Source organism: Pelobates fuscus, chromosome 8, assembly GCF_036172605.1.
Source record: "Pelobates fuscus isolate aPelFus1 chromosome 8, aPelFus1.pri, whole genome shotgun sequence".
Taxonomy (NCBI): domain Eukaryota; kingdom Metazoa; phylum Chordata; class Amphibia; order Anura; family Pelobatidae; genus Pelobates; species Pelobates fuscus.
In genome coordinates, this window is record NC_086324.1 from 46,436,134 (window position 1) to 46,460,660 (window position 24,527).

The 24,527-nt window shown below is 44.9% G+C and overlaps 1 protein-coding gene across 2 annotated transcripts in view; it reads left to right on the forward strand.

The window, feature by feature from the left end:
* OSBPL6 (oxysterol binding protein like 6) overlaps positions 1-24,527 on the forward strand; it is a 223,032-nt gene that overhangs the window by 61,654 nt on the left and 136,851 nt on the right. For both annotated transcript variants that reach the window (XM_063429782.1, XM_063429781.1), the window contains exon 2: positions 967-1,023. The gene's annotated coding sequence lies outside the window, so the exon portion shown is untranslated. The remainder of the gene's footprint in view (positions 1-966; positions 1,024-24,527) is intronic.

The window sequence follows — 24,527 nt, forward strand, 5'->3', positions numbered from 1 at the left end:
GCTTTTCCCGGCTGGCGGCCATCTTAGGTGGGCCCTGCTCGGGCTGTCTGTGCGGTAGTATGTTTGTGAGGTTGCCTGGCATGCTGTGTGGACCGGGATAACCCCCACCGGTCCGGGGGGGGGGGGGGGGGAACGTGTGGTTTATGCATTACCCGCGGTCCCCGGCTGGAGGAACGGCCGTTTCCACCCTCCGTTGGACTCGCCTGGTGTGCAGGTGTGTAGGCCGCCGGTGCTGCGTCTGGCCGTGGTCCGGCGCGTTTGTCCCTGTGTTCGGGTCGGAGCTCTCCCCCGGCATTAGAGTCGGTTCGGTACCCGGTTGGGTAAGTTTTGGGGTTGGCATCCCCCTTAGTAGTGCGGTAATCTGCGGCAGTTGCAGGGAGCTCACAGCAAACACGTCCGGCGGCCATGATGGTCAGGCCCCGCCCCCCCAGATTTTACTTTTTAACAGTGTTTTATAGCTCACACCTATATAAAGGGACACTATGGGCACCCAGACCACTTCATCTCAGCCTTTTGGTAGATAGCTCCCTGATACCGTGGGAATTAGGGAACTATCTACTAAGCAGCTGCAAGATGCAGCCACGGCACGAATAGGATCGGAGTTTCATTCGTATGAATGAAATTCCGATACGAATAAAGTCCCGAAATGCGTTCTAACATGAATGAACAAACTGTTCTCATTCTGTTAGGACAATAGCTTCGCCAGAGTTCTGTCTATGTGACAGGACGTTCGGGAATACTGACAGAAAGCATCGCGAGATCACGGATCAAAGGTGAGAATTGTGGGAAAATTGCTTTGATCACCGTAAATGAAGCACACTTTGATAGAGGTTCTCCCGAAGGATTGTCATTACAAAATTCTGTGCAATAAAAAAGATATTACAAGATACGAATTTCATGTCTTTTTCCATAGTATTTTCCTCTTTTTTTTACAATTTGTCATATCCTTTTACTTTCATTATGCAGGGACAAAGGATAACGATTGTCGGCAGCCTTGGGCACAGGGAAACAAAAAACAAAGAGGTATAATGTGTGCTCCTATGTTTTTAATATATAATATATATAAATATTGCATGATTTGTCCATTATCTCAGTAGGTGGATGGTGTCATAACACTCATTAGAAAATGTAGTCTCAGGGTGGAACCAGGACCTAACTATTACACTAATCCTAATAAAGCATATGATTTAAAATCTGTGTAACATAATGCTGAAGTTAGGAAAGGAGCTGAGGAGACAGAAACAGAATCCAATTCTCAGATCATACATGTTTATGTTTATATTAGATTAGCTTATATAGATGGATAAGGAAGCTGTTTGTGGCCTTACCAGTCTCTCCACTGTGCAATTCTTTTATATTAGATATCCTCACTTATGCCCAGATCATATATTGGTTAAAGCGACACTCCAGGCACCAAACCAACTTCATCTATATTAAGATGTTATGGTGCCAGGAGGCCCTGGAAACACTATTACCTCGTGGGGGTTCCCCCCAAATGTTTTTCTTTAAATCATATTGAGACATTTTACTAATCAATTTATATAATCACTAAAACTAGCACTACTTTATTTTATTTACCCATCATTGGCAAATACATTGACAAGGTAATTGTCTAAAATTTGAGTTGTCCTGCCATACCGGTTTGTTGTTTGTCTGGCTTATGTGTGCTAGGAGACAAACTGCCTATTAGGACAGCCAATCAGGGCTGCCTCACGCTTGAACGCTGCTGTAGTGTTAGTGTATGGGCTTAAAGGGACACTGTAGGCACCCAGACCACTTCAGCTCATTGAAGTGGTTCGGGTGCAGTGTCTGTTTTGCACCTAGTGCTGCAATGTTAAACATTGCAGTTCCAGTCTGCATCCAGGAGCTTTTTACCAGACAACCACTAGAGGGCTTTCTTCGAAACTGACCTTTGGCCTGGTATCTGATACTGGACATCCTAACGCTTTACATGAGGGCCTACAGCGTCAGATTTTTCACCATAGGAAAGCATTGATTCAATGCTTTCCTGAGGGGAAGTCTAACACTCGCACGGCATTAGCACCCACTTGTTGCGGGACGTCACAGGGGGCGGAGCATTTTTAACCCTTTATTTACCGGGGATGGGGGATGGTGCGAGGGTGGAGGGGGGAAGGGGGAGGGATTGTGCCAGGAATACATCTTTAAATCACCTTGCACTTACTATCAGCTCACTGCAAGCAAAATTAAACAGAGTCTCACAGTGTACTTTCCCTCAGTCCTCCCAACAATGGGTGACAAGGCCAGGTTGTCAGGACATTGGGAGCAATGAGGAAAAGTCTGAGAATTCAAACTGAATTTTAGACCAAAGTTGTCGAACTCGAAGCATACCTGAGATTTTTTTTTTTTTATGTTTGGCTATTTTGGCCTTAAATTTGAAATGCACAATAAATTCTCACTTTAGCAAATAAACCTGCATATGTCAAATCAGGAGGATTGAGTGAAAGTCAGAAACACTGTGTGACATGGCTGGTCTGCGTTTTAGATTCCTGACACTTTACTCTTTAGTGGATAAACCTGATATCATTGGTGTATGAGTTGAATAAAAAAAGGTTGTAAAACAATAGTATTTGAGTCAGGCAAGCCCCACAGTATTAATACAGAAATATTCTAATACTTTTGCAGGTCACAGCAGTTTCTATAACAATGTGGTAATATTCAAATACATTCTCAGAGGCCTCAAGCCTCAAGTTAAAAGGTTCCCAACATTTGGATTTTTTCAATGCAAGTACAAATTTCTGTGGTTACGCATCATTCCTCTGGGAGCATAACAGATTTGTGTATCAGCTTAAATGTTAAGGTCTCTGTAGAAGCGTTTTGCATTTTCTTTCCCCTTTCGTCTGTGCTTCTTTGAATATGTAATGATAACACAAATACTGAGGCAATATCTCTGGCTAAAACTAGAATTTGCTGTAAAAGATATACAGGGTAATTGACTGAACTTAGAAAGGCCCCATACTAAGTCGGGTAAAACCATGTTGTACAGGGCCATTCAGAATGTAAGATCGGGACATTGTTAACGCTATTTAACAATGTTCGGACTTTGCAGAGAAGGATCCGAATGAGCTGAAATATGGTCTGAATTTCAGTTGGAACGACTTCTGACATATGGCAAGAATCTGGAACTGGATTCTCAAAACCTGGGCACCGATTTCAGAGATACAAACAATTTGCTCGCGCCCAGTGAGCAAATTGTTAAAAAACAAACAAAAAAAACTGGCATTAGGGTTAACGTTGTCGTGGCTGCCCAGTGCTTGCTTGTCAGCTGTCAAAAAAACCCAAAACCTATGTGAGTCAATATGATCCTCTTATTACAATGAAGATGGTTGTATATCTCCCTGTTTAATTTCAAGACTGGAGAAGTCATTATAAGTTGCATTGTAAGTTTAATTTTGGTAAACCACTCGAAGCCTTTGTTGAGTTGAGCTATTTCGATTGCTTTGGCTTGTTTTGTTCATTGCAAACAGCTGGAAGACTGTACATTTATACAATATGCCAGATTTTCAATGGGGGTTGAATAATTTTGATTACATATGTATTTTCCTTTTGAGTGAAAGTACCAATCTGTTGGTCTGAGAGTTGAAGTAAATATACCTGGGATGTAATATCTGGCCAAATTTAAGAAAGATAACACTCTTTGACACTATAATTCATATCTGCTGTTGGATTAGTGTTTGCTAATTTTCTATTAGAAAGTTCTAATTGAAGCTTATCATCTACTTGTGTTTATCTCTTTTGCTAATCATAAAATCCCTAATTAGTTTGCCTGCCGGGCAATAATGTAAAGGCCAGAGAGCAAAAAGAGTGATATTTATCACACAAACCAACTGCTCTAATGAACTGGAAATCACTATGGTACTTTGACTAGTTATTATCTCAGAAGGATATTAACGATAATTATAACCTTTAGAAGAATTTGCTTTCTGTAAAAATAACAAAGAAAGATGAAATATCTTTGTAAGGAAGCCATATTCGGTGCTGTAGATTTTGTTTTGAACATTCTTATTTTTTTTTTTATATATGGACAGGTTATTTGCCAGACTGTGAATTGCTGGAAAATCCAGTGTAGCTGCATTGGAAATAAAATGACCAAAGCCTTCAGGGTTATTCAATAAAGTGAATATTTTAATTGAATTTCAAATTTAAAGGGACACTATAGGCACCCAGACCACTTCAGCTCGTTGAAGAGATCTGGGTGCACTGTCTCTGTCAGTTTAACCCTGCAATTGTAATTATTGCAGTTATTGAGATACGGTAATAATTACATTGCAGGGTTAACTCCACCACTTGTGTCTTCCAGGTGGTTAGGTGACTTTTGGCCGCCTAGCTGACGCTGGGTGTTCTCATCACCTGCATTAGCTAAAATCATATAGAAAAGCATTGCTTCAATGCTTTCCTGTGGGGTAGTCCTAATGTACAATCTTGTTTCCCATTTTGGAATTTTTTACTGTATTTTACTGTGTTGAATTGTCTGTTATTATTTATTTCACTTTTTCCACTTTACTATTGGGTCCCTGAGGAAGTCCTAGCAGAGGATGAAACATGTAGGACCAATTTTGGACTATTTTATTTATTCATTACATTTGTTATTTTGTGGAACTTTATAAAAAATTTTTACAATCTACTTTGATTGTTAATAATTACCTTTGCAGGGTTAAGGGACCTGAGACACTGCACTCAGACCACTTCAATACCCTGAAGTGGTCTGGGTGCCTACAGTGTCCCTTTAGTTAACTTGCAGAAAATGGTTTGACACAAACTGAGGACTGGTGCCTAAAGACTCTTTTCACTATAACCTAGTGGTCAATGAGCTGCAGTGGTTATGGTGCTCAGAGTACTCCTTTATGTCTTTCTGAAATGCTACGAAGCAACATCATTCTCTCACAGTCATAGAGACTAAAATAAAATTGCTCGTTAAGGTTGCTCCAATGTTCTAGACTCTGAAAGGGAAACAGATGCTTTATCATAACAAAATAATTTCTGCATTCAGTCAACTACCAGGGTATGTTTGGCCAGATAACAGAGTACGTTAATATGAGTCATTGATACATGCTTGTTTAGCTCCTTAAGTGGGCTGTGCGACCATGGCTCTCCAGATGATTATTTCCCACAATCCTTTACAAAAGGTTACAAAAGTCTATGGAAATACTTATATATTTTATGTGACACATACTGAATAATAAATGCAAACATAATTTCCAGAATTTTAATGTCCCACTTTTATGAACGCCACTCAGAAAGATTTGTTTCAGACCTGTCTGTCCAGTTTAAAGGGACCCTATAGGCACCAAAATGTCTTTAGCTTAAAGGGATTCTATAGTGTTAGGAATACAAATTTGTATTCCTAACACTATAGTGCTCTCTGGTTCCCCCATCACTTACTCGATTCTCCTCTGACGTCATCCGACGGGGGGCCTAATGCACATTACATCAATGCTTTTCTATGGGGATTTCACTGACGCTGGATGTCCTCATGCAGAGTGTGAGGACATCCAGCGTCATTAGGGGACCTAGAGTCCGATAAACTCCCGGAAGCACCTCTAGTGGTTGTCTGGTAGACAGCCAATGGAGGCAGTCTTAGTGCTGCAATGTAGACATTGCAGTTTCTCAGGGACGTTGCACACAGATCACTTTAATAAGCTGAAGTGATCCAGGAGCCTATAATGTCCCTTTAAAGAAGCATCATGCTCCTGCAGTCTTATTGCCCAGTTCTCTGCCCTTTATGAGTTAAATCACTTTGTTTATGCAACCTTAGTCACACCTTCCTGTATGCGGCTTACACAGCCTTCGTAAACACTTCCTATAAAGAGAGGTCTGTTTAAACTTCCTCTAAGGCACAGTGTGTTTAATCTAGAATTTATTATCTCTAATTTCATAATAGCCATCCAGAGCCTGCAGGAGCCTCCTGTGTGTGTTTAAAGTGGAAATTAAACCCTTTTGTCACGCAGGCTGTGTAAGTCAGAGCCAGGGGAGATGTGGCTACGGCTGCATAAACCAAAACAAAAGTGGATTAATGCCGAAATGGCAGAGAATTAAGCAGTGTGACTCCAGGGACATGATCTATACATCTGAACTGCTTAATTAAAGGGACACTATAGTCACCTGAACAACTTAAGCTTAATGAAGCAGTTTTGGTGTATAGAACATGCCCCTCACTGCTCAATCCTCTGCCATTTAGGAGTTAAATCCCTTTGTTTATGAACCCTAGTCACACCTCCCTGCATGTGACTTGCACAGCCTTCCATAAACACTTCCTGTAAAGAGAGCCCTATTTAGGCTTTCTTTATTGCAAGTTCTGTTTAATTAAGATTTTCTTATCCCCTGCTATGTTAATAGCTTGCTAGAACCTGCAAGAGCCTCCTGTATGTGATTAAAGTTCAATTTAGAGATTGAGATACAATTATTTAAGGTAAATTACATCTTTTTGAAAGTTTTTTTGTTTTGTTTTTCATGCAGGCTCTGTCAATCATAGCCAGGGGAGGTGTGGATAGGGCTGCATAAACGAAACAAAGTGATTTAACTCCTAAATGACAGTGAATTGAGCAGTGAAATTGCAGGGGAATGATCTATACACTAAAACTGCTCTATTTAGCTAAAGTAATTTAGGTGACTATAGTGTTCCTTTAAGCTAAAGTTGTTTTGATGCCTATAAAATCCCTCTAACTTGATGAAAAATGGCGGTTTAAATCTATAGATGCTGGGATGGAACCTGCAAACATGCTGAAGTGGAAACTGGCACATGTTCTCAGATCAAAATTGCAAATGTGCTGAGATGGCTCCTCAATAACCCTAATTTATTGTATTTTGCTGAAGGAAGTGGAACTCTGATAGGCCATCTACTGCCATAAACTCCTGCCGTGGTTTGGTGGATCATCTTGTACTGTTCTTTTGATGCAATGGTTTACCTGATGATTAGTTGAGTATTTTTTTGTCCACTTTAATCAGTCAACCACTGACAGAATATTGTGAGATGTGAAATACCCAAGTCTTAAAGGACCACTCTAGTGCCAGGAAAACATACTCGTTTTCCTGGCACTAGAGTGCCCTGAGGGTGCCCCCACCCTCAGGGACCCCCTCCCGCCCGGCTCTGGAAAGGGGAAAGGGGTAAAAACTTACCTTTTTCCAGCGGTGGGCGGAGAGCTCTCCTCCTCCGATCCTCGTCTTCTCCTCCCCGTCGGCTGAATGCGCACGCACGGCAAGAGCTGCGCGCGCATTCAGCCGGTCACATAGGAAAGCATTCATAATGCTTTCCTATGGACGCTTGCGTGCTCTCACTGTGATTTTCACAGTGAGAATCACGCAAGCGCCTCTAGCGGCTGTCAGTGAGACAGCCACCAGAGGAAATAGGGGAAGGCTTAACCCATTCACAAACATAGCAGTTTCTCTGAAACTGCTATGTTTATGAAAAAAATGGGTTAACCCTAGAAGGACCTGGCACCCAGACCACTTCATTAAGCTGAAGTGGTCTGGGTGCCTAGAGTGGCCCTTTAAGTGATAAATCCTCATTTAAACTGTGTTCTCTTATTCAGCTGCATTGATATAAGTGCTTTTATCAGTTTACATTTATAGGAGATCTTACTTAATACCTGGATTTACCATATTCTAGACCTAGAGTTTTATCTACAAAGTAGTTATTTTCAGAAAATTGCATAAACACATATTTTCTCCTCATGAGCACTGTATCATAATTTCCATCATGGAATTCCTGAAATCTTTGGCTCCAACTTTACAAGTCTGTGAAACAAACACACCCGATGAATAAGGGCGTAGGCAGGTGATGAATCACAGTTTGTTTCAAACTTACAGTGGACCCACTACTTAAAAAGTAGAACATCTCTACATTAGTCACTAGAACACAGACACAATTGTCTATCTGCTTTCACAGATTTCCATTGTATTTATTATATTAATCGTTTAAATAATGCTTAATGCCTTCCCTTACAACAGCATTTAACCCATTGAATTTGACATATCTTTGCCTTTTTATCCTGCAGATATTTGTTTTCTGCTATGACTGTAAGGAGATTACAGGCCCGAGTTCTGACACATTGCACAAAAGCTTTTGTAGGTTTAAAGGATCCCTATAGTGTCAGGAAAACAAACTCGTTTTCCTGACACTATATCATCCTTTGGACCCCTCCACCCTCAGGGTTCCCCTCCCTTGGTGCTGAAGGAGTTGAAACCCCTTCAGCCACTTACCTTTATCCAGCGCCGGGCTCCCTCGGCGCTGGTGACCTCTCCTCCCCCACCGATGTCAGCTCCCGAGTGGAGCGGAATGCGCATGCGCGCGCATTCAAACAGTACATAGGAAAGCATTTCTCAATGCTTTCCTATGGACGTTCTGCACGCTGGATGCAAATTTTGCAGCCAGCGTCGCAGAAGCGCCTCTAGTGGCTGTCAGGAAGACAGCCACTAGAAGTTGGATTAACCCTCTAGTGTAAACATAGCAGTTTCCATGCTAAACTGCTATGATTACTTCTGAAGGGTTAAAACCTGAGGGGCCTGGCACCCAGACCACTTCAATGAGCTGAAGTGGTCTGGGTGACTATACTGTCCCTTTAACTACAGAGCTATATTTTGTTCGCCGCAGATAGAGAGACATGGATTTCAGCACAGTGAGTAAGCTAAAGAGATTGTTTGCAGGTTGCAGCAGCAGCCATAAAGTGTTACTCCAACACCATGACCACTTCAGTGATTGAAGTGGTCATGGTGGTAGGAGTAAGTATGTGCAGTGTTTTAACTTGAAACACTGCGTATACAGAGATATTGTTAATTGTGTGCACGGGGCTAGTTGCACCCCCAGCACATGTGACGTTTGCAGCCCAAAACTGTGTTCCGGGCTGCGAATGTCAATTCTGTGTATAAAAAAGTCTGTCGACAGCATGCTGCCGACAGACATAAAAATAGTCCCCTTGCAGTCAGAGCACTTGCAATGGGAAGGTAGCTTCCTCCTTACTTCCTCCGTTCTAAAGCTGGGAGAAATCCTGCCTCCTCCTCCTCTCGTCAGCCTGGAGTGTGCAAATACGCTCTGAGCCTAAGAATACAATCACAGGCTTCTCTGTACACGGTCTTATGACATTGGAGGGGGCAAACTTCTTTTTTTTCTTTTTTTTTTTAGGTTTACAGCAAATTGAGGGGGCGCGCTTCTCTATAGTGCATTGTGGGCAATTTACACAGGAATGGTCCCCCCCCTCCCCTTAAAGGGATTGGAAATCCCTTTATATGGCCTGTTTTGATAGTATTTTTAACTGTATTTATTGTTTGTGGACATTATGCTCACGTACATGTATTGTTTTGACATTCTGGTTGAATTTTCAATATTTTGCATTCTGTATTTATTCTAAATATCCATACAGTAGATGTTTCTTATGCACTACAAACTAGACCTTGTTGTTTATATCTTTCTCACTAATGCTTGTTTTATAAAGGATTGGGTATGCTTTTTTTCTGTTCAATGTTCAATAAATGCTGAATGATTAAAATAAGAAAAAACGGGGGCGTGGCCTGGCTGTCCGAGAAGATGGCTGCTTAATCCACGAGCTCTCCGCAGGCTTAGCCCTTAACCTCCGATACTACTCACTCTGACCGCAGTGATGGGGAAGACCCACCGAGCCTCCCATACCCAGAAACCGGGGGATGCCCCCAAAGGGGGTCAGACCCCGAACATGAAGCGCTACTTACTTGCGCAGGCCGACTTGGATCCGCAGGCCTCAACTGACTCCACGGAGTCGGACATCTTGTGCCCGCGCTCCCCGGCGGGGGAGCAGACACACGCGGCACGCATCGCAGGGGACGCTGCAGCACCTGACCTCATTGCCCTGCTGAGAGATCTGCCAACGAAAGCAGACCTCCGAACAGCCAACGCTGAACTGCACACATCCATAACGGCTGAACTGCACGCGCTGAGGGACGACCTGCAGGGCCTCAATCAAAGAGTCGCACAGCTTGAGGCAGACTGTGACCACATGGCAGGGGCACAGTCTGCGAACACTGACACGCTGCAGCATTACAGCACTGTGATGAGACGAATGGCCCTGCATATTGAGGACCTCGACAACAGGGGCAGACGCCAGAACATACGGGTGAGGGGGGTCCCTGAGGAGCTGGATAAGGACACCTCTATCCAGAATACTCTGAAGGAACTGTTTAATAGGCTGCTGACCAGACCACCCCAGACGCACATGGGCTTCGTTAGAGCCCACAGGGCCCTGCGACCCCAGGGACCCCCAGGGGGACCCCCCAGGGACATCATTTGTTGCATGGAGAATTTCCAGCTTAAAGAGGAGATCCTGCGCAAGGCAAGGGGCACGGATAAGGTACTCCTGGGGGGGTCAGAAATCCAACTATTCCCAGACCTGTCCCCTGCCACTCTGGCGTACCGGCGGGCCCTGCGGCCTCTCACCAGACAGCTGCAGGCAGCCAACATCAGGTACCGTTGGTGCTTCCCCACAGGCCTGCAAATAGCGACACCCACAGGTCCCTTTATGGTCGAGAGTGCCGCAGATATTGAGACGATCCAACGGGAGCTGCATCTGTCGCCGGAGAAACTCACCTGGCCGAACCCGCTGCGATTCTACACAGAGAACCCCAGGCTTCAAGGCACGGGCCCCAAACCCCAACGGCTGCGGCCCCCTCGTTCCCAGACGATCCGACCTGCGGGAACACCGAACTAACAACAACGTTCTTCCTGCCGCCCCCTGAGACGCTAAGAACAAACCCCACGCAGCGACCAAGAGACGATACCCCCCCCCACAAGGTTTTGACCCATATAGCCCACTCGAGATTTCATACCACGACCCTGAGAGGTACGGCCGGACTACCATCCCCTGTACCCTGAAATACAAGCATTGCCGGAGGGGACATGGACTTCCACTCACGAGCCCGGAGGCGGCTCTCCTCATACCCAGACCGCAAGTATACTTCCAGAGGGTGAGGGGGGGCACAGGGATACCATACATGCGGACCACCCCAGGATAGCGGGGCGGGGGGGGGGGGAGAGGAGCCGAGAGGCCACAAGCACGATGGGGGGGGGGAACGAAAGCATAAGGGTCCTGGACTGGTTTCTTTTTCCTCCAGTAGCTTGGGAACAGAGGACACTGGGGAATGCACCCAGACAACCCGTGAGGGGTGCCTGGGACTCCTGAACCTTGGGCATAATACAGAGGGACACGCTACGACGAGGTGGGGCTACCCACAACACACCGTGTACCGGGGTCAGGGGGGCTTGGCACAAAATACAGGGGTTAGGGAACATGCTACCCACAGAGTACTACCACAGCCCCCCACCCCCTCCCGAGGGCGCTCGATGTCCCATGCCCCAGTACTCAGCCACCTCATGCCCTGACCCAAAAGGGAATAGCGGGTGCACGAGGAGAGGCACCGGATGAGTTTCTCAGACACCAGTTTACATATCACAGGCCGGGGGTGCCCGAAGCATAGGGAAAGGGTGCAGGCCGGGATACCACCAACGTGGGAAGGGGGTGGGGTAGGGAGGGAACTGGCCGGGGGGGGGGGAGACCAACATGGCTTCCTGGGGGGGGGGGGTAGGACCAGGAGGCCTCACAGAACGTACTAGGGGGGATGTACACTAAGCCTCTAGGGCGCCTAGAGGGGACAACCCCGGGTGACAAGGGGGGCGGCAGACACCACGTAATAAGGTGGGGAACACCACATCACGCCGGTGAGCCGGTAGACCCACCGGCTGCGGTCCAGACGTGTAACACGCAATCATTAGCACACAGAGGTTTACTACAGGCTTCATTCCCTGATTGGAGAGCCGTAAGACGGGGAGACGGGATGTCCTGACTGGGCGGAACTCCGGGGGCTCGTTGCGGAACGTGACGACCTAATTGGGAGCGCCCTGGGCCCGCTGGGTTCTGCTCACTCGGGGCTTCTTGGACTCCTTTGCCACCCTACTGGCTGGAGCGTTTTGATCTAGGTGCACGGTACACCCCCTACCCACGGGTGGGAGGGGGATCCACTGTCCCCCAACGCTCGAAACCACTACTCGACCTCTTAGGGCGATTTATACCCGTACCCGGTCTCTCGACCCAGTGGGTGCGACCTTCCCCCTTTTTCCCTCTGACCTTCCCAGTTCCCCCAAGTTTACCTACCCCACACCCTTATACCAGACTACCGGACGGAAGTGACTACATTACCTGAGAGGGAGAGACACATATCCAGTATGTCCCTACTACCGGCCCCCCTCACAATCTTCACGCTGAACGCAAGGGGACTTAACACACCAGAAAAAAGGTCCGGGGCCCATAAAGACTTCAGAGCGGCTAAAGCCTCTATAGTGTTCCTCCAAGAGACCCACTTTCGAGCGGGGTCGCGACCCACGCTGACAAATCAACACTATCCGAAAGGATATTACAGCGATTTCCACGGGGGTAAATCACGGGGAACGGCGATACTATTACATAGACACCTCCCTTTTACAGAAACAGGGGTCCTAACAGACCCGGAGGGTCGCTTCTTGTTCCTCAAAGGGACAATAGCGGGCTCGACATATACCCTAGCCAACCTTTACGCCCCAAACCGTGGGCAATATAAGTTCCTAGCCAGGGCACTTCGCACGCTAGCAAGCTTTCAGGAAGGTATACTGATAGTAGGGGGTGACCTCAATGTTGCATTGGACCCCAAGTGGGACTCCTCCCTAGGACACTCGCACATCCCCACGCAACATATTACAGCAATTAGGGCCCTCCTGACCAGAGCGAAGTTAGTGGACTGTTGGAGAGCATTCCACCCTGATGAAAGGGATTTTACCTTTTACTCCCATCCCCATAACTCCTACACGCGAATAGATTATCTACTGGTACCCAACCACCACATCCCGTTGGTTCTACAAGCTGACCAGGGCACTGTGACGTGGTCAGATCATGCCCCGGTGACTATTACAATGACCTCCCCCCTCTATAGGCCCAAATTCTCCAAGTGGAGACTCAATGAATCCATGCTTACTACCCCAACCATCACCTCCGACATAGCGAAGACATTGCAGGACTATTTTGCGAATAATACCAGCGAACAGACCTCCCCCACCATACGCTGGGAGGCACACAAGAGTGTCATTAGGGGACACTTTATCCAAAAGGGTGCGCTCATGAAAAAACAGAGGGAGGCCCGTATGGCCGCGTTATTGACAGATATACAACACACGGAGACACTCAACAAGCAACATCAACTCCCCACACACCAGGCCACCCTACTCACATTGAGGAGGGAACTGACCACTCTCCTCCACAATAGCCATCAAAGAGAGGCACTGCGACACAGGGCTTTCTTTGCTATACATGGCAACAAAAGCGGAAAGCTCCTGGCACGCATGCTAGCCAAAAGGAGACGGGACACCTACATAGACAAGATCAGGGATAAGGCAGGGGTCCTGCACAGACACCCGACTAAGATCCAGGAAATCATCCGCACCTACTATGCGGACTTGTATTCCCTTCCACGCCCACACACAGACACACAGTCACGAACACTCCAGACCTCCATAGATAAATATCTGACGACCCATAGACTCCCTTCCCTAGCGGCGGCAACGGCCGACCAACTTGACGAGCCCATATCCATGGAGGAATTAGCACTCGCAATCAAAACCACAAAGCCAGGTAGGAGCCCGGGTCCCGACGGCCTGCCCATCAAATACTATAAATGCTACGCTGAGACCCTGTACCCCCCACTACTAGACATGTTCAACGCCATCAGGGAGGGACACGCACTTCCTACACAGGCGCTTACGACTCACATTACCATAATTCCGAAAGAGGGCAGGGACCGGGAACACTGTGGGAGCTATCGTCCCATCTCCCTCATAAATAATGACATCAAACTGCTGGCGAAGGTCTTGGCGACCCGGCTCCAGCTGCACATACCCTCCTTGGTTCACGCGGATCAGGTGGGATTCGTGATGGGACGCGAGGCCAGGGACGATACTATTAGGGCCCTTACAATCATGCACAGGAAATCGGGGGCGGATACGGGCCTTCTCCTGCTCTCTACGGACGCGGAGAAGGCTTTCGACAGGGTTTGCTGGGCATACATGTTTCAGACGCTGACACATATGGGTATGGGGCCATACCTGAGAGGATGGATTGAGGCTCTATACACTCATCCGACAGCACATGTTTTGGTCAACGGGGCACCCACAGAAGCGTTCCCAATACATAACGGCACCCGGCAGGGGTGTCCCCTGTCCCCGTTGCTATTCGTCCTAGCGCTGGAACCCCTGCTAAACGCCATCAGACACCACCCGGACATCAAGGGAGTACACATAGGGGATACACAACATAAACTAGCCGCATATGCGGACGACCTATTGTTTTTTGTGACGACCCCGGAAGTCTCCCTCCCTAACCTGGTGCAGGCATTCCAGACCTTTGGAGGGTTCTCGGGCTTTAAGATCAACTTCTCAAAGTCTTATATCCTAAACGTCAGCCTACCCCCAAGGAGAACCGCTCAACTCCGCAGGAGTTTTGCATTCCAATGGGCCACAGATAAAATCCGATACCTTGGCACTTGGCTGACTGTAAAGGAATCGGAGCTTTTTTCTGCAAATTTCACCCCGATGCTAGCTACTTTTAGTGCGGAGATGAGGGAGTGGGCCCTTCCGCACATATCTTGGCTAGGTAGAATCCAAGTTGTAAAAATGAACTTCCTACCAAGACTACTCTATCTCTTCCAAGCCCTGCCCATTGCAGTCCCATCCTCGTTTTTCATCGCACTCCGAAGGGCACTGGGGACATTTGTCTGGGACGGGAGGAGACCCCGATTGAAATATGCACTACTCACACAACCCAAGAACAAGGGAGGTCTAGCCTTGCCCGACTTCCGACTATACTATAAAGCGTGCCACCTGCAACGCGTAGTGGAATGGTCCAAGACCGGGGTAAGCAAATTATGGAAGCAGGCAGAAGAGGGAGAGGCAGGGCTCCCAGCCGCCCTCATCCCGTGGATCCCGTGGGGGACAGATGGCAGGGAGAAACACTACAATACATACATGAAGGCGACACTGCGGATCTGGCGTGGTAACGCCAGTAGATATGCACTCTCCACATGCCCATCCCCATTGCTTCCCCTTACACACAATCCAGAATTCCCACCGGGCAAGGACCCTAGAGCAATGCAGGCTTTGGTGCAGGACCCCCTGCCAAGGCTGAGACACGTGGGCTCTGGACAGGGGTTGCGAACCTTGGCTGACTTATGTGGAGGTCCAGACCAACCATTCTCTACTCACTTCCGCTACGCGCAGCTGACGAGCTACGTCAGGACCCTACCGCACACTAGGGCCCGAATTCGGGCGCTTACCACCTTTGAACAACTCTGTGCGGACCCTGACCCGCTGCCACATGGCATCTCGCACCTCTACTCCCTACTGCAAACACACACGCCCACGGCCCCGCCACGATTTATGGGGAAATGGGAGGAGGCCCTTAATCAAACCTTTAGTAGCGCGGAATGGGAAAAGATATGTGATATCACGCACCACTGCTCCGTATTCAGCAAAAGCCAAGAAACAGCGTACAAGGTGCTAACGCACTGGTACTGCACACCGGACACGACAAACTACATACACGCTCATGGGTCCAGCCTCTGCTGGAGGTGCGCTAGGGCAACGGGCACACCTATACACATCTGGTGGGAATGCGAACTTGTACAAACATTCTGGAGGACTATCCATAAAATAGCCTCCCGCTTCACGGACAACCCACCACCGCTAGAACCGGCAGCAATGCTGCTCCACCACACGACAACCCCGACATCAAAATACAAAAAATCACTCACAATTCGGATACTAAACATAGCTAAGCAAACCATACCACAATATTGGAAGAAAAACGAGACTCCCTCAATGCTTAAGTGGTTCACCCAGATGGAAGAACTGCGAGCAATAGAAGAGCTTACCATGTTGGCGAACGATAAGCAACGCCAGACATACTTAGATATCTGGACACACTGGATACTGACCACAACGAAACCTGACTTTTTGACGCAACTCCAAAACTGATGACAGGATAGGTCACGGGCAGGACTGACGTGTAGACGGCAGACAGACCCTCGTCCTCCTTCCCTATCCTACCCTACCCCCCATTCCCAACTCCTAAAAGCAAGAGACACCGAACAGGGGTCCCAACTGTTAAACAGGCACTGTGGGTAAGCGTACCTCTAATCGTATTCCCCAGTAAAATGTGACACCTCTCCACTCCAACACCACTGTCAGCCGGCAATCAGGATCATGAATGGCCGAGATGCCAATAGCATACAGAAGGGCTGAAACATATCCGCCTCCCCAGCACGCATAATCATACCACCCGTGACATGGGGGGGGACAATAGCGTCGAGGGACAGGCAACATAGAGATAGACAACCTGGGAGCCCATACCTAGGTAGTTAGGGAGATGAAGCGGAAGAGGGTACCTACATAAAATACATAATACAGGGAATAAGAGAACACTAAGTACTCAAAAAGAAAAAGAACTAGAGAGACCACCCGCAGTAAGCTATTACAACTGTTGATACACGGGACCTGCGTGTCCGACTTGTTGAGGGGCCTGCGTGCCCGCATTATGAATGTTATTACCTACCTGTTGACTTAAGACTAGACCTGCGAGTCTACAAGTTACATGTTTTTCTTTCCCAGATACAGGAAATAAAAAGTATATTTACAAAAAAAAAAAAAAATAAGAAAAAACTAATGCACTGCTCGTATGTAGAATAACACAGGGATGGCAAACCTCCACACGGTTTCTAGCAAAGTCTTAGTGGTGATTGCACGATCTGGCTTAAAAGGCTCTGACATTCAGAAAAGTTCCCAGCTAATGTAAATGTATCCGCCAGGTTTAAATAGCCACCTTAGTCATTGTATAGAGAAGAGCTGAAATAAAAGCTGCAAAGCCTTATCCTACATTACCCGGAGCAGACAGGAATGGTTTAGTGGTGAGCTTTGAAAGAGTTAAAGAAAGCCATTCTAAAACGCGAATTCAGAACGAATAAATTCAAGGTAATGACTGGGTTGCGTTATCCCAATTAATTCAGATGTGAGAGGTCCTCTTTTCTACGTGACACATTTCAGAGTGTAGGCTTGAGATATTGATGCAGCACTGTCCAAATTAAATTAAGATTCATGTAATATGTATAAGCCAGACACCTCTATGTTTAAATGATTCATAGTTTACGTGGTTTTTGGCCTAAACTCAAGCTGCCTGTCTATTACAGTATTATATGATATCATAGGGACACTTACCTGTGGCAATGTGAAACTCAAAACATAGGTTCTACATAGAAAATAGAAATATAAAGGAATACTATGATGCCAGGAACACAAAGCTGTACTTATTTGGTTGTTCAACATATTTAGCTAGTTTTAATTGAGGCAAAACACTTTATTATTATTATTATTATGACTGGTATTTATATAGCAACAGCATATTCCGTAGCGCTTTGCAATAATATCAAAAGGGGGAGATTTAACAATAAATGAGACAATTACAAAAACTTACAGGAACAATAGGTTTAAGAGCGTACAGTCTATAGGAAGGGGGGCGTAAAACCCAACAGCACAGGAGGTAGCAATCAAACAAGATGGAGTGTAGCAGAGCTGGAGGAGTGGAGGAGAGAGTAGAGTGCTGCTCTTTAGGAGAGAGCAAGGGACAGGTATGTGAGGTAGAGGTTACTCTGGGGGGCCATAAGCTTTTCTAAAGAGATGGGTTTTTAGGCACTTTTTAAATGATTCTTGTGTTTTTGTTAAAAGTTTTTAAATGTTTTTCAAAAATGTTTCATATAACAACAAAATTGTTCACTACAACAATAAGTAGGGATTCTAGTTGACACATTAAACCAATTCTAAAGTTCAAAGTAAGAAATCACTATATAGATCTCATTCGATTGAAATAAGGTATAGATGCCAATCGTTTGGCAACCCTGAAGAGCGTATTTACAGTTATGGAGCACAAGTACGTTTTCAAAGAAACTAACTAAAATAAAAATAATAAACACCTTGCTTCAACATCCAACCTGTCTTCTACAATTATGATTTGTTTTTTCTTTAGATCTGGTTATTGAGATACTGAGCAGAAATCTGTCCAGCGATGCTGGTATTTTATCCATCTATTGATCTATCTATCCATTCCCAAAGGAGCACTATTTATGCTGGCAACTGTACAGTTAGCTGGGTTTGAATGTACAGAGATTAAAGGGACACTATAGTCACCAAAACAACTTTAGCTTTATGAAGCCGTTTTGGTGTATAGATCATGTCCCTGCAGTCTCACTGCTCAATTCTCTGCCATTTGGTAGTTAAATCACTTTATTAATACAGCCCTAGCTACACCTGTCTGCATGTGACTTGCACAGCCTTCCTAAACACTTCCTGTAAAGAGTCATCTAAAGTTTATCCTTCCTTTATTGCCAGTTCTGTTTAATTTAGATTTTCTTATCCCCTGCTATGTTTTTTTTAATTTATACTTTTTTATTAGAGTTTGGATACTCATAGTATATCTTGCCGTATTATGAGAGTAATAACAAATTTAAAGTACGTAATAACAAATTTAAGTAATAGCAAAAATATGACAATGTCTCAGAATACATTTTGCTGTAGTTTGGAGGTGTCAATATGGTTGCGTCATCGATCCTAGTCTGGATGCGATTGTATCGATAACTGTGCGCTATTAATGAGAACTGGATTAAAGTAATAACAAATAATAACAAAATATGACAGTTCCTTTAAGTCCTTTTGCTGTAATATAAAGTGTCACTATGGTTGTCTCGACAGTCAATAACTGGGTACACTAATATCAATCGTTTGCAGGATCTGCAGTTTGGCAGAGGTGAGGTTTAGGTTGTGGCCCCTGCGCCGCGGCTGGTCAACTGTGCGGGAACTGAGGGTGCACGTGTTGCAGCTGTGAATGGTAGCTTACGAGTGTCTCTTAGACATGGTCGATATATACATGCTCTTCTTCTGACCAAGGCTGCTTTTGGGCGTACCCTGCGCCCCATTGTCTTCTTCCCTTGGTTCTCTATTGTCGGTCTCGGGGAGGTGCAACTGGCGGAAGAACTCCGTTTGGTCATCTATGGAGGTCAGGGCAAGCATCTGGTTTCCCCGTGGTACCGCCAGGGATCCATCTGCTCCCCATCTGTATCTGACTCCCGCTTCCCGTAGGTGTTTGGCCGCTGGTGCCAGTTGTCTCCGTTCTACAAGTGCTGCGAATGGGATATCCCCATATAGGGCCACCGTGTTACCCTCCAGTTGCACAGTGCCCAAGTCTCTGGAGCGGGACATGATAGCGGAACGAGTCGATATGTCCTTTGTGACCGCTATAATGTCTCTGGGTGCATCTCCCGGGGCTGTTGCCGCTTTACGGATTCGAAACGCTGAGAGTATTGTGTTAGAGTCAGTACCTCCCTTGAGGCCCATTTTAGATATTAGACGGTGGATATAGGGTACTAATGCCCCCTCCTCTACGCTTTCAGGTATTCCTCTAAGGCGTATGTTCCGCCTTCTGTGTCGGGCTTCCATAGCGGTGACCGTCCGGGTAAGCCTCTGGATTTGCGAGGAGATAGTCTGCATAGAGTCTTGGGAGTGCTGTATCTGGTGTTCCCTAGCGCTTTCCCTGGTTTCCAGTGCTGTGAGCCTTTGTTGGAGGTCCCCCACCTCTTTCTGTGTGCTTAGTATGTCAGCTCTCCACACCTCTCTCATTTCCGTTAAGAGGTCTCTTATGTCCTTTTTCGTTACAGGGGACGATTCAGCTTCTGATTCTGAGTCAGGACATGGGGGTTCAGACTCTGCTGGAGGTGAGGTAAGGCTGTCCCTGTCATCTTGGGATTCCTCCTCCTCCTCACTGCTAACTGCGGGCGCCATCTTGGCGGCAGCCTGTGGGGTAGGCCTCATAAACGAGAGCCAAATATCGGGCGTTTTGAGCGTCTCTGGGTGGCGATTTTTCTTATTTTTTCGCCCCATTGGTGTCTCTGTGTGAGGGGTGTATTGTGGCCGTGTATGGGAGCTGTTTGCCGGGTATGTAGCTTACTTTGTCGGGCGCTGGTGCGGAGCTCCACACACTCGCGTCTTGTTCTCTTTATCCCCTGCTATGTTAATAGTTTGCTAGACCCTGCAGGAGCCTCCTGTATGTGATTAAAGTTCAATTTACAGAGAAAGAGATACAATTGTTTAAGGTAAATTACATCTGATTGAAAGTGAAACCATTTTTTTTCATGCAGGCTGTGTCAGTCATAGCCAGGGGAGGTGTGACAAGGGCTGCATAAACGGAAACAAAGTGATTTAACTCCTAAATGACAGTGAATTGAGCAGTGAAACCTGAGAGGCATGATCTATACACTAAAGCTGCTTCATTAAGCGAAAGTTTAGGTGACTATAGTGTTCCTTTAAAATGCAAAAGAAAAAAATAAGGTTATGAAAAAAGTTATAAAAGAAGCTGAAAAGAAAGTGTCAATATTCAGAGAGAACTTCAAAGCAATCATCTTATATGTAGTGAATGTACAGGATTGCAGAGAGCACAAACTGAATTATTTTGTTAAATAGATCATAAATAAGAGAATGTGAATAATATTTATGGTCCTCTAAAACAAAAGCTTGTCTGACCACCCATGTCACCTCATTTAAGGACCCTTGTCACCTGTATAATAAAAGCATGTTTGAAGGTTGTTGCCGCGTCCATGATAAAAGTTGTTTGATGGTTTAATTTAGGTTTGGCTTAAAGGGAGCCTACAGTCCCCAAAATTACGATCATTATTTCGGGATTATAGGTTTCCTTCTGAACACGCTTGTTTGGTATTAAAAATGTAAATATAGCTAATGAATTCCAGCGCTGGAACTTCTCCACTGCAACCACCCACTCTACCTTCGAAGACAGCTAGACGGCTATATTTTTTGCGATCTTCTCCAAGCTAATCCTACTCACAAAAAGTAATGGATTGGAGGTACGCATGCACAGCCAAAAGCCACGTTCCTCAAATTAAACGCTGCTATCAGGAAACTCCACTAGTGGCCTCCATGAAAGCAGCCACTTGAGGTGGATATAGCCCTGCAATGTAAACATTATAGTTTCTAATGACAGGACCACTTCAACCAGACCACTTTCTTTAGATGAAGTGGTCTTGGTGACTTTAGTGAGTCTTATGAATACATTTTTGAGAATGAGCACCAAAATATTGAAGTCACAAACTAACATTAGCAGCAAATACATATAAAATAATGAATAAAAACACATAGTGAAACCTTAGCTGTAGTGCAGCTGCATTTTGTTACATGGGCATTTTCTTTTCCATTTTTCACATATTTTTAAAATATTTCTGAAGGGTTTCAGTGTCCACATATTGAAAAACAAAAGAAGGGCAATGCTGAAATAGTTAAATGTATAATAATAATGGAAGTTAATAAACAGAGTAGAATAGGTTTACAATCAGAACAGGCATCTGTAACTGATATCATAAGCAATTCAAACTTTAAGGGACAACTCCGGAACAACCTTATCACAACCGTAACCTAAACAGCCTCTCAATGTTACTTTAAACAACGGTTTAACCACAAACTTTGGGGGTCTGTGGGCAACTCATTGCTTTGCCCCTCCGCTTCCTCTGAAAGTCAGAGGCTAGCTTGTCTGTAAATGCCCATGTGCTAGCCCTCCCACCAACACCACTGTGAACCACCCAAGAGCTGAAATCAAGACCCCTACCAATGCTTTTTGAATGGACTTCCACAACTTGCAGACATCCTGTTTGGTCCTCTCCACCACCTTCAAGAGATGACAGGCGATGCAGTATAGTTTGAAAACTGGAAGGACCAAGCCTCCATCCGTCCTGGTCAGTTGGCAAAACTTGTAGCGAGGTCTCTTCCCCCGCCTGGCATACCCCAGTAGTGCCCTTCTTAAGAAGGCAAAAAATGCTCTTGTCTAAAAAAAAGATACAATAGGCCGTGAAGGAGATTCATTTTCACCACCTGGAACCAGCCAAACCAGGAGATGTGTGGATAGGACCATTCCATAAGATCCTTTTGAAAAGTAACCAACAAGGGGTGGGGGGAATTTTTGAAAATAATTCTGATGATTTGGTCTGATTTAATTTATATTCCCAAGTACCTGAAATTCAAGTCAGACCACAGAAAGACAAAGCTCTGGTGGAATGGGAGAGCACGCCTGCCAAGTACATCAATGTTCTAATTAATCTTTCTGTGTGGAAGCCTACTAGAGACTCTCCTCAAATGTATGCTTTCCTGTGGTCACCTTTAAAAAAATATATGTATCGTGAACTAGAGTTTTATATGAACCAGGACCAGTGAAAAAAGAGAAGTTCTGAAGTAGCTACAAGAGAATCTAGCTCAACCCATTTCCTTACTAGAATGTAGAATAGTTGGTTAACTGGTTGCTCAAACCACCGTGACCACTTCTGCTTTTAGAAGTGGTCATGGTGATAGGAATCTGTATGTGCAGTGTATATACCAGGGTGGATAGTTGCTTAATCTTAAATCTCTGCAAAAATTATGTTTGTCATAAGCACTCTCTTCGCCCTGGCAGCAGACATTTAAGCAGACTTATTATGCCAGAATATCTCCCGTCCTTCCCTCTGTTATTTGAGCCCTTCCTGCTGACATTCCATGCATTCCATCATATCATACTGCGCCTTTGTTTTTAATTTAAATTCCCTCCCTCATCTACCCCCCACTCCCTTTCTCCCCTCTCTGGCTCAGAGCGTGCGCATGCACAAGCATGAGCCTGGAGATCAGTACAATCATATGCTTCTCTATGAGAAGCATTTGATTGGACCTCGGAGAGAGAAGAGGTGATGCAGTGTGACGTTGGACGGGGCAAAGAAGAACCTTGCCCAGTGCTGGATAATCAATAAATCTATTCTTTATTTTACAGGGTTTCTTAAGTTTAGAGGGGTGGAGGGGTGGAAAAGCTACTAATGAACATTAGGGTGTTATAAAATGATGTTAAGTGATGAAAGTGGACCAGAGGTTATTGGAGGTATGAGGAGCTGGAGTGAGCGTGCATGTTCTGCTTGTTCTATGTTTAGAAGATGACAGGACATGCTTTCAGCCCACTTTAACCTGACAATGTTAGGTCTTCACTGCTTGCAGTTCTAGTACTGAGTGCCCTGCTGACAACATTCATTATTGCTTTAAATTGTGAGTTTAACATGGGATTTCCCCATTTGTTTTTCAATTTGATTGTTTGAATAGAATGTAATTGCAAAGTAAAATGTTCCTAGTTTCCTATTCATAAAGGCATTACCTTTTATGCAGAAGTTCCTTATTTCCTATATTTGTTTAACCTAGGATGTGACCTTTTATCGATTATTTGTTGTCTGCTTTGACCCTTTGTCTTTTATTAAGATCGTTCCTGCCCTGAATTCATTATATTTCTTGAACTCATTCTGACTTGATTTCAGACTTTCAAATCACCCCCACCCACTCTCTACCCTGAAGAAATGGGTATTTTATAAAGATAAACTCTTTATGTAATGCACATAAAGACTGCCAATAGATATCATAAGGCAATTTTTAGACTATTTATTTGATATTTTGAATCACTTGTTTGGGTCAGATTTTTCAAAGGTAAGGAAAATGCTAAAATAATTTTAAATTTGCGCGAGTGTGTGAGAAAACCTGATGACATTTTAATTTAATGATTTTAATGACATTATAAAATGTTACGGTAGTTCTTAATTTTTTCATTTTTTTTTTCTGTTTGAGAACATATTTTAGAAAGTCGTTGGATCCCAATGATCATCTGTGTCATCTGTCATCATAGTTCTCAAATACAACAAATGCAAATTGGAGTTTAATGGGGAACTGTCACTTCTCTGGAATACACCACTGAAAACCTCATATAACTTATACTATCCTATTTTTTTTTCATTCAATGTTTCATTTTCTTTAGAATTTATATTAAAGAGGAACTGTCACTTCTGTCACTATGCCGACTGTCTCATACAACTGACAAGATACATAACAATGATTAATTGGGGCATTAGATGGAGGTGACCCGTTGCAGAACAAAGAGCTGTGGATTTTTACATTTGATTTCAGATTTTGTACATCAATAATACATCTTTGTTAAATGCAACTAAAATGTGAATTTATACCAAGAATAATTTATCTTATTCACACAGACTGATTTCTAAATACATTTGTTGTAGTATAAAGACACATTACTGGGAGTATTATTGCTGTGGAGACACAATAACAATATGACGCTCCTAGAAAATAGGGATATTAGGATTGAAACTAGTCCTACGTAAGGACAGTTGGATATGCGTATGGAGAATATAAAACTCCTGCTAGGAGCTTCTTCTAGCTCTCCGAGCGAGGTAACTGGCTGAGAATGTCAGCTGATTGCTCCCAACCAAATGAGTTAAGCCCTGAACTTACCGGCTTAGCTCTGGTATACTCCATGTATGAAGTTAAATAGTACAATAGGACTTTATGTTTAACTGTGATATCTAAAACATTGCTGTTTAGTAGACACAGCAATGTTATGATTGCAGTG